The sequence below is a fragment of the Leucopleurus acutus genome, assembly GCF_964270905.1.
Source record: "Leucopleurus acutus genome assembly, chromosome: 3".
Classification (NCBI taxonomy): domain Eukaryota; kingdom Metazoa; phylum Chordata; class Mammalia; order Artiodactyla; family Delphinidae; genus Leucopleurus; species Leucopleurus acutus.
This window is the reverse complement of record NC_139145.1, coordinates 36075413-36086273: the sequence shown is the minus strand read 5'-3', so window position 1 is coordinate 36086273 and position 10861 is coordinate 36075413.

Below are 10861 nucleotides of genomic sequence, written 5' to 3'. Positions count from 1 at the left end.
TTTTAAAACAATTCCCCTTTTTTGATCCGACTCTCAGCTTAACTGAGAAATGCTATCAAAATTTAAGGCATTAGTGCAACTCTCTGCCACTGCTCTGTAGTTCTCACAGCTTTTGTTGATCCTGTGGGGTATTCACAGGTCACTGCAATTTTTTGGCTTAATCTCTGTGATATTCATAGGCCACTACTTCAGGCTTACAATCTTTTACATGGTCATTCTCTTCATTCCTTTTGTGATGTTCCAGTGTGAGGGAGAGCATTTGCTTGGTGGTTAGCAGCTGTGGCCACACATCTAAAGCTTTTGAGGGAATCTAATGCACCAGAGAGATTACTCTAATTATTATAAGCAGGATAATTCCTGATGTGTGGAGTGCACTTTCGAGCTGTAGACTCCAGGACCCAAACCAATCAACATCAAATGAGTCACAGAAAGACCCCTTGAAGGAGTCACCTTTTAAAGCCAAGTAGTTGCTCAGTGCTCTTATTTAATTGCATTTCAATTTCCCCAGAAGAGTTAATCCAGGTGTAGCAGGTGGTGTTGGCCACAGCCCTGTACCTCCCTACTCACCTAAAATATAATCAAGTGCTATCCTGTTATCAAGAACAACTTTGGCCAGAGAGGGTAGGGTTTTTTGGGGGGATTTGGGGTGGAGCTATTGCCTTAGCTATTTTCAAAAGTCGAGGAGAGGTTCCTGATCATATTCTCATTTACATTTATTCCTAACCAGAGAAGTATGGCCCGCTAAAGGAAGAAAATCCTGAATCATGAGCACCTCCTGGTAAGTCCCTTCTAACTTGATGATGCAAATTTAGGGAAGTTGACCAATGAGGTGTCTTAGTTGGCTTGTGGAAAGTTAGGGGCACAGTTAGATAACCTAAAAGGCATTGTCCAGTTATATGCCAGCCATCTAAGCATTCAGAGGCCCAAAGAGAACAATAACTACCTCAGACGAAGGTAAGTCGTGCCAGGGCACAAAACACTTTTCTTAAGGTGGGGAAATGGATATATTTGCAGGGATTGTTGCATTTGCACATTCAAGCCAGGAGTCGGTTAGGTTTTCTTCTAGCCTGAAATAAAAAGCTGTCCTAAAGTCCGGAGGTTACCCCCCCTTAACAATGGCCTGGGGGATATGGATGATGGTATTATCTTTCCCGGCCAATGCCAAAGTACGGGAAAGAAAGAGAAGAGAGGGTTTCATGTTGAGTTAAAGTATGAAGTCTTGATCCGGTGTCTTGGGATGAAGCATTCTGCCTCAATGTTAGCTACTTCTCTTCCTAGTCAGTTTGATTTGGAGGTCTTAATGGTAGGACCAGATGTCAGGTGGAGCTTCTTTAGCTGTGTGATGTGTACTCAAGACTAGAGTCCCTGAAGTTTGTTTGCCATCTGGGTATTGAAGAGGACCTGGTATAGTCTCTTCCAAGGAGGTTCAAGGGCAATCTTTGTTCTTACTGATTCCAACTCAGAAGGGTCAGAGAAAACTGTAAATGTTAGTTTGGAGAGCTGTAGCCAGATTTGCAAAAACATTGGAGTAAAACAATAGCTATCTCTAAATGGCAAAAGACTTAAAAAATGCCCATTATTAAAGATCTGATGAGAGTTCATGATCATGGAATTGACAAGGAAATTTGGTTATTTTTGTGATATACAGCAGTTCCAGATGATAACTGGATTTATGACTGATAACATTATACCAGGACATATCAAATTTCCAGGAATTTCACATAATTTCTGGAACATTTATAACATATACCTATACAGATACAACATAAAGAAGGCTTAGTATTACTTCATCTTTGATAATACTTCCCATGTAATTTAACATATCAAATATGCCTAATTAGTTTAACATCTCCTTTTTTTATAAGAAGAGAAGATCCTTTTATGTTCCAGGAGCCCTCTGAAAAATTTCATAGTTCAAGGTCAAAAGGACTTCATTTAGAATTTGATTTTAGGCAAGTTTATCAAAAAGGCTTTAAACATTTGTTCACATAGGACCATAGTTCACTGTAAAACAATAGTTAGTTATCCATTTAACCAAAGTGACAATTAGAGACTTTGCAGGCAAATATAGAAAATTACATAATTGTTCAACAACAAAACAAAACCCTGAGCTCTTTTAGTAGAGAAAACTTGGTTTTAAGTAATTAAAGACCTGATGAAGACAGTGTGAGATACAATTATTTTGATAAAACATAGAATCTTTGTTTTTTAAGACACATTACTTTTAAGAAAAATCCTTTACAATGGCTCATCAAGAGCGGACCAATAGTCCATAAAACTTTGTCTTTTCAACATAGAAAAAAACACTAGGTCGCTTTTCGTACCAAAGAGCATTTACTTGATTAAATTCTTATCAATCTTAGCCAATCCTGACTGCATATAAAATTCCTTTCCCTTATTATGTCTAGTATTTTTAATTACACATATTAGAATTTTAAACCTTTAATAAGTAGTGAAAACTAAGAAGTAAGCAATCATGAATTGTATTTTACATTAGCTTTCTGTAGCTTGGCTGATTTATAAACACTTCTTATGATTTCTAAAAATGTGATTTTTTTATAGTGTGGCACAAAACACAATATTTTGGTTTACTAATAAACCCAAATATTTTAAATTCCTCTGTAAAATGAAGCAAAACATGGATAAATCTATGTTCAGTAATTAATGTTTCAGTATTTTATTTTATTTGGGAGTGATCTGGGTACTTAATGAATTTACCTTAATATTTAACTTAGCAAAACTTTAAGGTTTCAGGTTACCAAAAATTGGGGGAAATTATTTTAAAAGTTCACCTAGAACCTTTTATCTTACATCCATTTAATCTACTTGTTTTTAACAATTAGGTTTAGTTTACATATGAAAATTTTATCATACCAAGTTATTTTCATTACTGACAAACTTTGTAATGTGAACTTATTTGACTAATAAACCCAGGTAGAATAAAAGTTGTATGTTTGTATTGTATTCAGTATTGATAACTCTAAAGATATCCCTGTTTTACTTAAACAAAAGACCTCAAACTAGCTTTTATTTACTAAAGATTAGTCCTAGACTACATAAACTTGAAAAGCATTTGAGTTACTTTCTGTTTTATTTCTTTAATTCATATAAATGCTTGCTTGGTTTTAAGGCATTTAAATAGAGCTCTTTTACAAATTAATTTTTAGCAATACTATCTGAAGGTAGAAAATAACACACATCTAAAACACACATATATATAGAGAAAGACACATGTAAAGTTCACTAGTTATGAAAAAACTGTTGGAATAAGTTAAGTTTATCTGCCCAGATGGCTGAAGCTTCTTCTACTAATATTTGTGGAGAAGACATATGATTTTTCATTTGCCAAATTTCAAGTGACCTTTCCCCTTTTTGTTTTCCTTCGGATAAGAATTGTTTCCCTGAAGTTTACAGAATATTTACATCTTAAAGACAGAGGAAGGGAATGCAAATTCCTCTTAGAAGAGCTTTGGTTTCCCAAGGCCAATATTTATAAGCCATTTGAGATAAACAGGAGAAGTTTGGGGATTGAGAAAAGGAGTAGGTGAACTTTGAATTGTCTTTAGAGTGGTATTTCTAGGTTTGCAAAGATTTGTAAAATAAGGACAGTTGCTCTCAATTCCTCAGAGAACTCAGTAGTAGCCTAAGTGACATTGTAGGTTGATCCACCATAAATCTTCGTAAATATCCTGTCAGTTTGATAGGATCTTTAGCCACAATTAGAGTTCAACCCACTTTTCCATCCAGGTATATTTTGTGGCCCCCAGTCTGACAGTTACTAAGCCAAGTTCTCAGGATGCAAAATTCTTGGGTTTCTTTCGAAATATTTTGGCCATTTTCGTAGATATTTATAGCTTATGGGACCATAGTTTTTAAATAGCTGTGGTGGTAGAAGGTGGTATACCTGACTTTGGAGTTTAAGGATTCTATTTTATTATTATTATTTATATATATTTTTCAGCTAAGCCTTTGGGTCTCTAGGAGCCAAACTAATACCTAAAAGGGATGTGTCTATGGTAGGGGACTGTGTACAGGAAGTAAAATGTAGTCCATGACATAGAAATTTTCTTGAAGTTGGCAGGTGACCTAGTGTCAATCTAACCCATTCCATGACTAACTTATCCTAACACAGGAGTCTTTGGGTGTGGGAGCAACAGCTCTAATACCTCTTAAGTGCTTTATTCATGCCCACCAATCTTTGCAGCTTTTTGACTTCTGCAATTCCCATTAGCAACTGGCCTTTAGCTACACAAAATAAGACAAACACGTGCACCTTAACATATGGCAGTAACCAAGAGTTGTTGCTGTGTCCTGGCCAAGAGAAGGCCCTGTGCGTACCACCAGTAATTCTGTGGAAGCTGGGCTGGGGAAAGGCTTGAATCACCAGACCTCAACAACTGGGGACTGTGCCCTACCAATAACAGTTCCCACCTGGATCTCTGGACAAAATCCAGGGCTGGAGATTTTCCACTTGGTCTGCAAAGCTAGCGCTTGGCTCCAGGTAGAACTGTCTGCCAGGTCAAGCTATCCTGCCCTGTATTGGAAAGCCAGTTACATTGGGAGCTCAATGCAAAGAGAGCAGAGCTCAGAACAGAGAACTTACCCATGGCCCTCAAAAATGGCAAGAAAGTGAACTCAAAAAGGGGTTCATGGATATCACTCTTGTGTTTCTCCTTATCTCTGATGCTGTCAGAAGTTTGCTTCAGGTCCCAAATTCAACTGAGTACATTTAAGAATCAAATTGGCTTTCTTAAACAGCTCGTGAATTGGGCAGCATCCTATCTAGCAAGTACAAAGGAACACCACTGAGCTGTAGAAAAGGAAAGGTTTTTAAAGGTGGAAAGGGGGTGAAAAGAAGAAATTATTAACAAGCAATGCACTGTTTTAGGCAAGGTTGCCCTCCTAAGGGAAACAGAAGTGCCTATTGGGCAGATTACCTCACATAGTTGCTGACTGGGTAATTCCAAGTTAACTGATTAAAGATTCCATTCCTGGGGGGTTAAAATGCAATTTGGTTAGGTATTAAGTATTGATTTGGTGACGTGAGCTTAGCGCAAGTGACTCCATTTTGGGCCTGTTGCCTCTTTTGTAACAAATGCTAATTAAGACACATTTATCTACTAAATGATTTAACATATATAAAGCATTTAACTAAATTTCTCATGCAATAATACTGTTTCTGTTTCTTTACCCTTTTACTGATAAACAAAAACAAACTCTCAAAACTTCACACACTAAAAGTAAAAAGTGTCAATTATGTCAGTAAATCATTATTTGAGTGAATAGAAAAAAAAAGTTACTGATTATAAAACATCAGCTGCCATCTGTTGAGTAGCTACTATTTATAGAAGATGTAACCCTCCGTTTTCCCAGTTGTTTCAGGGTAAATTCTAGAATTCACATCTATTGTTCAGGAACCCATTTTTACCTGAAGCTGAGGTGTGAGGTCAGCTGAACCTGAGTTATAAGGGTTAAAATGAAGGATAGGTGGTTTCCTCAAAAGAAATACTGGGTGCATATTACCAAAATAAGGGGGATTAATACTTAGTAGGAAAATCAGGGTTTTTACATCTTCCAACCTTTTAAAAAGAATCAACAGCATTTAAATATTTAACAGGATTTTAATCCTCAGCCTTCTTCCACTTGTAATGGTATGGGATATTAGTTTATTTAATGGCTTTATCTTGAGTTCTTAGCTGCTTTCTGGATCTTTCACTCCATCCCTTTGATAGTCCCTTATCTTATACCTACCATTACGTGTAGATATTTCCCAGCATTCCACCTTCTGCCCCTTGTCTACTATCTTCTTCCCTTAAACAAACATGCTGGGGCAGTCAGATTGTTGTTGATTACAATAAGGAGAATGGACTCAATTCTACAGCAATAACTTCCAAATTAGGAGCAGTAAATGTTCTCTCCACTTCTAACTTTTGAGGGACAGTTCTGGCCATTGTCCTGGCAGAAAGCTCAGGACTGAATCTGTCCCAGTGATTTCTGGAAATGGGCAAATAATACTATCCATTGAAGCTGAAATGTTTAAGGAAAAGTTAGGCCATCGGGAAAGTTTGGTTATTACTTAAATTTATAGATCTATCAATTTCTCACCCAAGAGGCATTTTGATCACTGGCCCAGAATATAGATTAATGACGATCATTTGCAAATAGATGTTTTCTCTTACAAAAACAAAGTGGGAAAACCAAGTTTTCAATGCTTCCTACTGAAAGAATTTCAAAGAGGCTTATTTGCATTACTAAGTAAGATTAAGTTGGTATTCAGTTATTTTCTTTTGACACATGAGCAACTACTCACATAACATGTTTATTATGAAATTCAGTGAAAATAAATTACAAATAAGAAAGAAAAGATGGAGATTTATTTTGGAAATCTATTTCCATTTAATATTGTCCTGCTATTTGACATTAGGTTATTTTGTTTTACTAACAACTGAAAATCAAGATGTTCTGAGGAAAGTACATGTTCATATGAAGATGTACTACATATGTAAAAAACTTTAAGCAGCAAATCACATTTAAAATAATTGAGCACTTTTTATATCCACAGCTATACAAGTTTAATCGAATATTAAAGTTTGAAATCCATGAATACCAGGAAATATTTTTAAAATTTCAAACATTTTAATAGACTAGTTTGTGGAAGAAAAGAGAAAAAAGTTTTGAGTCAACATTCTCTGAATAAAGAAGACTGAAAATGAGCACTTTTATGTGTGGCTAAGTCATCACCAGAAAACATAATAGCTACTTATCCTTGCAGTCATTCCATCATATGTAGGCAATGGAATTTTGATCTCTTGGAATTTATAATTGAAGAGAAGTAATAGTGAAGAGGAATATGAGTTAATTGTTGGGTATTTAGGATGACATATTTTATATCTTCAAGGTGCATTCTTTAAGAAAGTTACATAGGGCTTCCCTGGTGGCTCAGTGGTTGAGAGTCCGCCTGCTGATGCAGGGGACACGGGTTCGTGCCCCGGTCCGGGAAGATCCCACATGCCGCGGAGCGGCTGGGCCCGTGAGCCATGGCTGCTGAGCCTGCGCGTCCGGAGCCTGTGCTCCGCAACCGGAGAGGCCACAACAGTGAGAGGCCCGCGTACAGGAAAAAAAAAAAAAAAAGAAAGTTATATAAGTATATATATATATATATATATTTTTTTTTTTTTTGGTGTGGTTCACAGGCCTCTCACTGTTGTGGCCTCTCCCGTTGCGGAGCACAGGCTCCAGACGTGCAGGCTCAGCGGCCATGGCCCACGGGCCCAGCCGCTCCGTGGCATGTGGGATCCTCCCGGACCGGGGCACGAACCCGTGTCCCCTGCATCGGCAGGCGGACTCTCAACCACTGCGCCACCAGGGAAACCCATATAAGTATATTTTTGATACAAGTGACAGTTTCTCAGTTCAGTAATTTGTCACTACTCATTGTCTGTTTTTATTTTATTCAGGTGCTTGCAATTATTTTTTATATCCTATGTACAAAAATTATGAAGTATTTGTAATCAACATATCACTGATGACAAAGGTACAAACAGTTAAAGTTGCAAACAGACATTCAGCTAATAATTTCTTCACTAGATCTTGGAGCTAGAGAGTTTACTTGGCTTTCATCTCCTTCCTTTAAAAGATTTGATGTTACGGACTCCCATCCCTAAAGATGTTACATCATATGCTCAGTATCAAAAAGCTAGTAAAGTGATAAGAACTTCGTTTTAGTTCCAAGCAGCATTGCACTACCTCATGCTTTAAAACAAAACCAAGGAAAAACAATAAAAAGCATTACACTTTGTTTTCTTCTAATAGCAGAGCTAACGAGTAAAATTTCACTTTTACCAAAAGCCTTTAAAAATTAACAGGAAGCGTGTATGAAATTTAATGACTGATTGAGCCATAATATATTATTCATGTAATGTTGGAACCATACATCATTCACCTGGATATAAGAAAAAAAAAATCTTTCTTTGCAGAATTATTTGAGAGAGCATTATGTGGAAGGAATCATTGGTCCCACTCCATACAATATTCCTTATCTCATTTTATGTCTCTGATGAATTTTAAGTAAATACTTAACTAGTTTTTACAGCTGTTACTATATAAAAGTTCACAAAGAAAAGAGAGGAAAAAAAGCATAACATTATAAAGAATTAAGATAAGTTACTCCGATTATTATAGAAGGAAAATAATGTGCCATCAGAAAAACAAGTAAGAGTGGCACAATTCTCAAGAAATCTATATTCCATTTCTAATTTTACCTCTGAGTGATGCTCTGACTTTTGAAAAGTTTCTTGGCTAACTTTTGACTGTTAACTGAGAAAATTCTCCTTGAAATGGTAAATAATAGTTGCCACCTAGTAGGTGCTAAATACTGTAGCACTGAGATTGCTACTGGAAAATATCTTCAATTTCTCATTATTGTCTTTGGGTTATCTTCAGAGCACTATATATATATAGATGATTAAGCAAACAAAGTAGAAATATCCCTGTAGGCAAATGTAAATTATAGACAAAAATCCTTCTTACAAAGAGTGGGAACACAATTGGTCATATTCCTGCTACCAATCTGAACACAGTATTTCAATATGAGAAAGCTACCTGGATATATAGCCAATAATTTCTTTTTTGAGATGGCCAATGTATGAGCTTTTTATTATTTAAAATTTTAAATGTTGTTTCTTTTTTTTAATGTTATTTCTTATACAAAGTGTTCTCTTTTTTATTTATCCCCGATATATCTTTGTGAAGCAGTGATGACATTATTACAAATATTCATCATTACACCTTCAAAATAATTACTCTGAAAAACAGTTCCAATAGCTTTTTGAAGAACCACTTCCTCTTTTAAACCTAACCCAGTTATGATTATCTTTCCACAAGTAGCCCCTTTTCTCACCTTCATTGCAAGCAGGACTTGAAAAAACTATGGACCAGATTCAATTCCAAAATGCATTAAGAAGTAATGAATATTTTACTGAAGTATCAAAGGGAGATGTAGCCATGAGATAAAACTTCCTAAAATCCTCTTTAAAACTCTATATTCTCCACTTACCACCCAGAACTCCTTTGCCACTAAAACCATCTCATTTCCTACCGCCTATCTCCCTACCTGGTATAGAGGGTGGGTGCAGGAACAGGCAGTAGGAGGTGGGAGAACCTCTCAGCTTCATGCACCTGATGAAATTACTCCACAGAGGGAGAGAATTTGAAGTTCTGTAAACTGAGTCTTATGATGATATGGACATGGGTTCAAAGCCCAGTCCTGGGATTTACCAGTAGTAGTACATTTGGAAAGTTTTTAATAACTGTGAGTCTCTCTCTTTTTTTTTTTTTCCAAGTTGTAAAAGTGGAATTTAATTTCTTACCTCATAAAATCTCTGTGAGGATTAGATGATATGAGGTAGTAAAAATGTGCAGCATATGCTAGACCTTTAATAAAAGTTAGCTTCTTTCCCTATTTAGATGTTAGTGAGCAGACTTCTTTGCTTATATCCTGAGGATACTGGATTCCTAATGCTTCTTGAGAATTTTGTTGTGCTCTTTTTTCTGTTCTACTCTGGTCCCAGTGAGTAAACCTCTTACTCTATGTCCAGATGTCTCAGTGAGCACTGACTGCATATAATATTCCAACACAAATACAAAAGTGTATTCCATACCCTGTGGAGCCAGGCTAATGTTTAAGAGCCTTAGCACAATGAAAATGATTTTTTAAAAAGAATTTGACAATTCTAATCTATTGAGTTAAGTGACTAATTCACTAGTCATTCTGCAGAGGGTTTGGGGGTCTGGCAACAGCAAAGTTAGTGGTTTTGATGTTACAATTTTATTTTGTTAGTTACAAAGTACAAGGTAAAGTTTAATGCAAGGGGCTCATCGTGACCTTGTCCTTTCTTTCTTTTGCTCTTATACTTCTTATAGTGGACATTTACTCTTTTTGTTTGTTTTATTTTGTTTTTTGTTGCTACCATTCATTCCCACTTATTTTTATCAAAGCTCCTTCCCAACTCTTACTCCATACAAATTGAGAGCTATGAATCCTACCTGTGTCTCCAGGAGTGGTATTCTGCTTAGGGCTGGCCGTTCAGACAATTACGTTACAGAAGCCATTGATTCAGGGATAGCACGTGATCCAAGAAGAGCAAATGCAACAGTTGTACAGATAGGAGAGAAGAAACAGCCTGTGGCATCTGGCTTCCTTTCCTTAGCATAATGCTTTATTCATGCTATGGAGCCTGAGGTGATAATAGGCTGGAGATGGAAGGGCAACTCTGTTGCTATGGAATGAAGACAGAGGAAACAAAGTTAAACAATGAAAGAAAGTAAAATTCCACCCCAGTGACATTGCTTGAAGTTCTGGCTCAAGCTGTACATGAGGCTGCCATTTGACATTTATCTGAGCCAATAAATTCCTCTTTGTTTTTCTTTAAGCCAATTTTAATTAAATTTCTATAACCCACAATACAAACATTCTTAAGTGATATTTCCTTCTATTTTTTTTTTTTTTAGTGAATAGTGATTTCCCACTCATTCTTTTCTGCTCTGTTTTGTTTTCTCCCCCTCCTTTCCCTTTGTGTACCATTTCCCTCCCTCTTTGTTACTTCACAGTTTAGTGAAGGAAAATTATGAAAATAGCCCCACATGAACAAAAATTCTTAAAATTATTTATTATGATGTCTTTCTTTGCTTGAGGTGTTACTTGCCTTTTGTATCTGATGTCCCTTCAAGGCCTTTAATTAATTTTTATCATGCTTCTTAAAGGACCTAGCATGGTACCATACATCCCCTATGCACTCAGAGTATTAACTGGAAATAATGATAATGATCAACCTCATGAAACATTTTAAACTCTGTCCTTGTT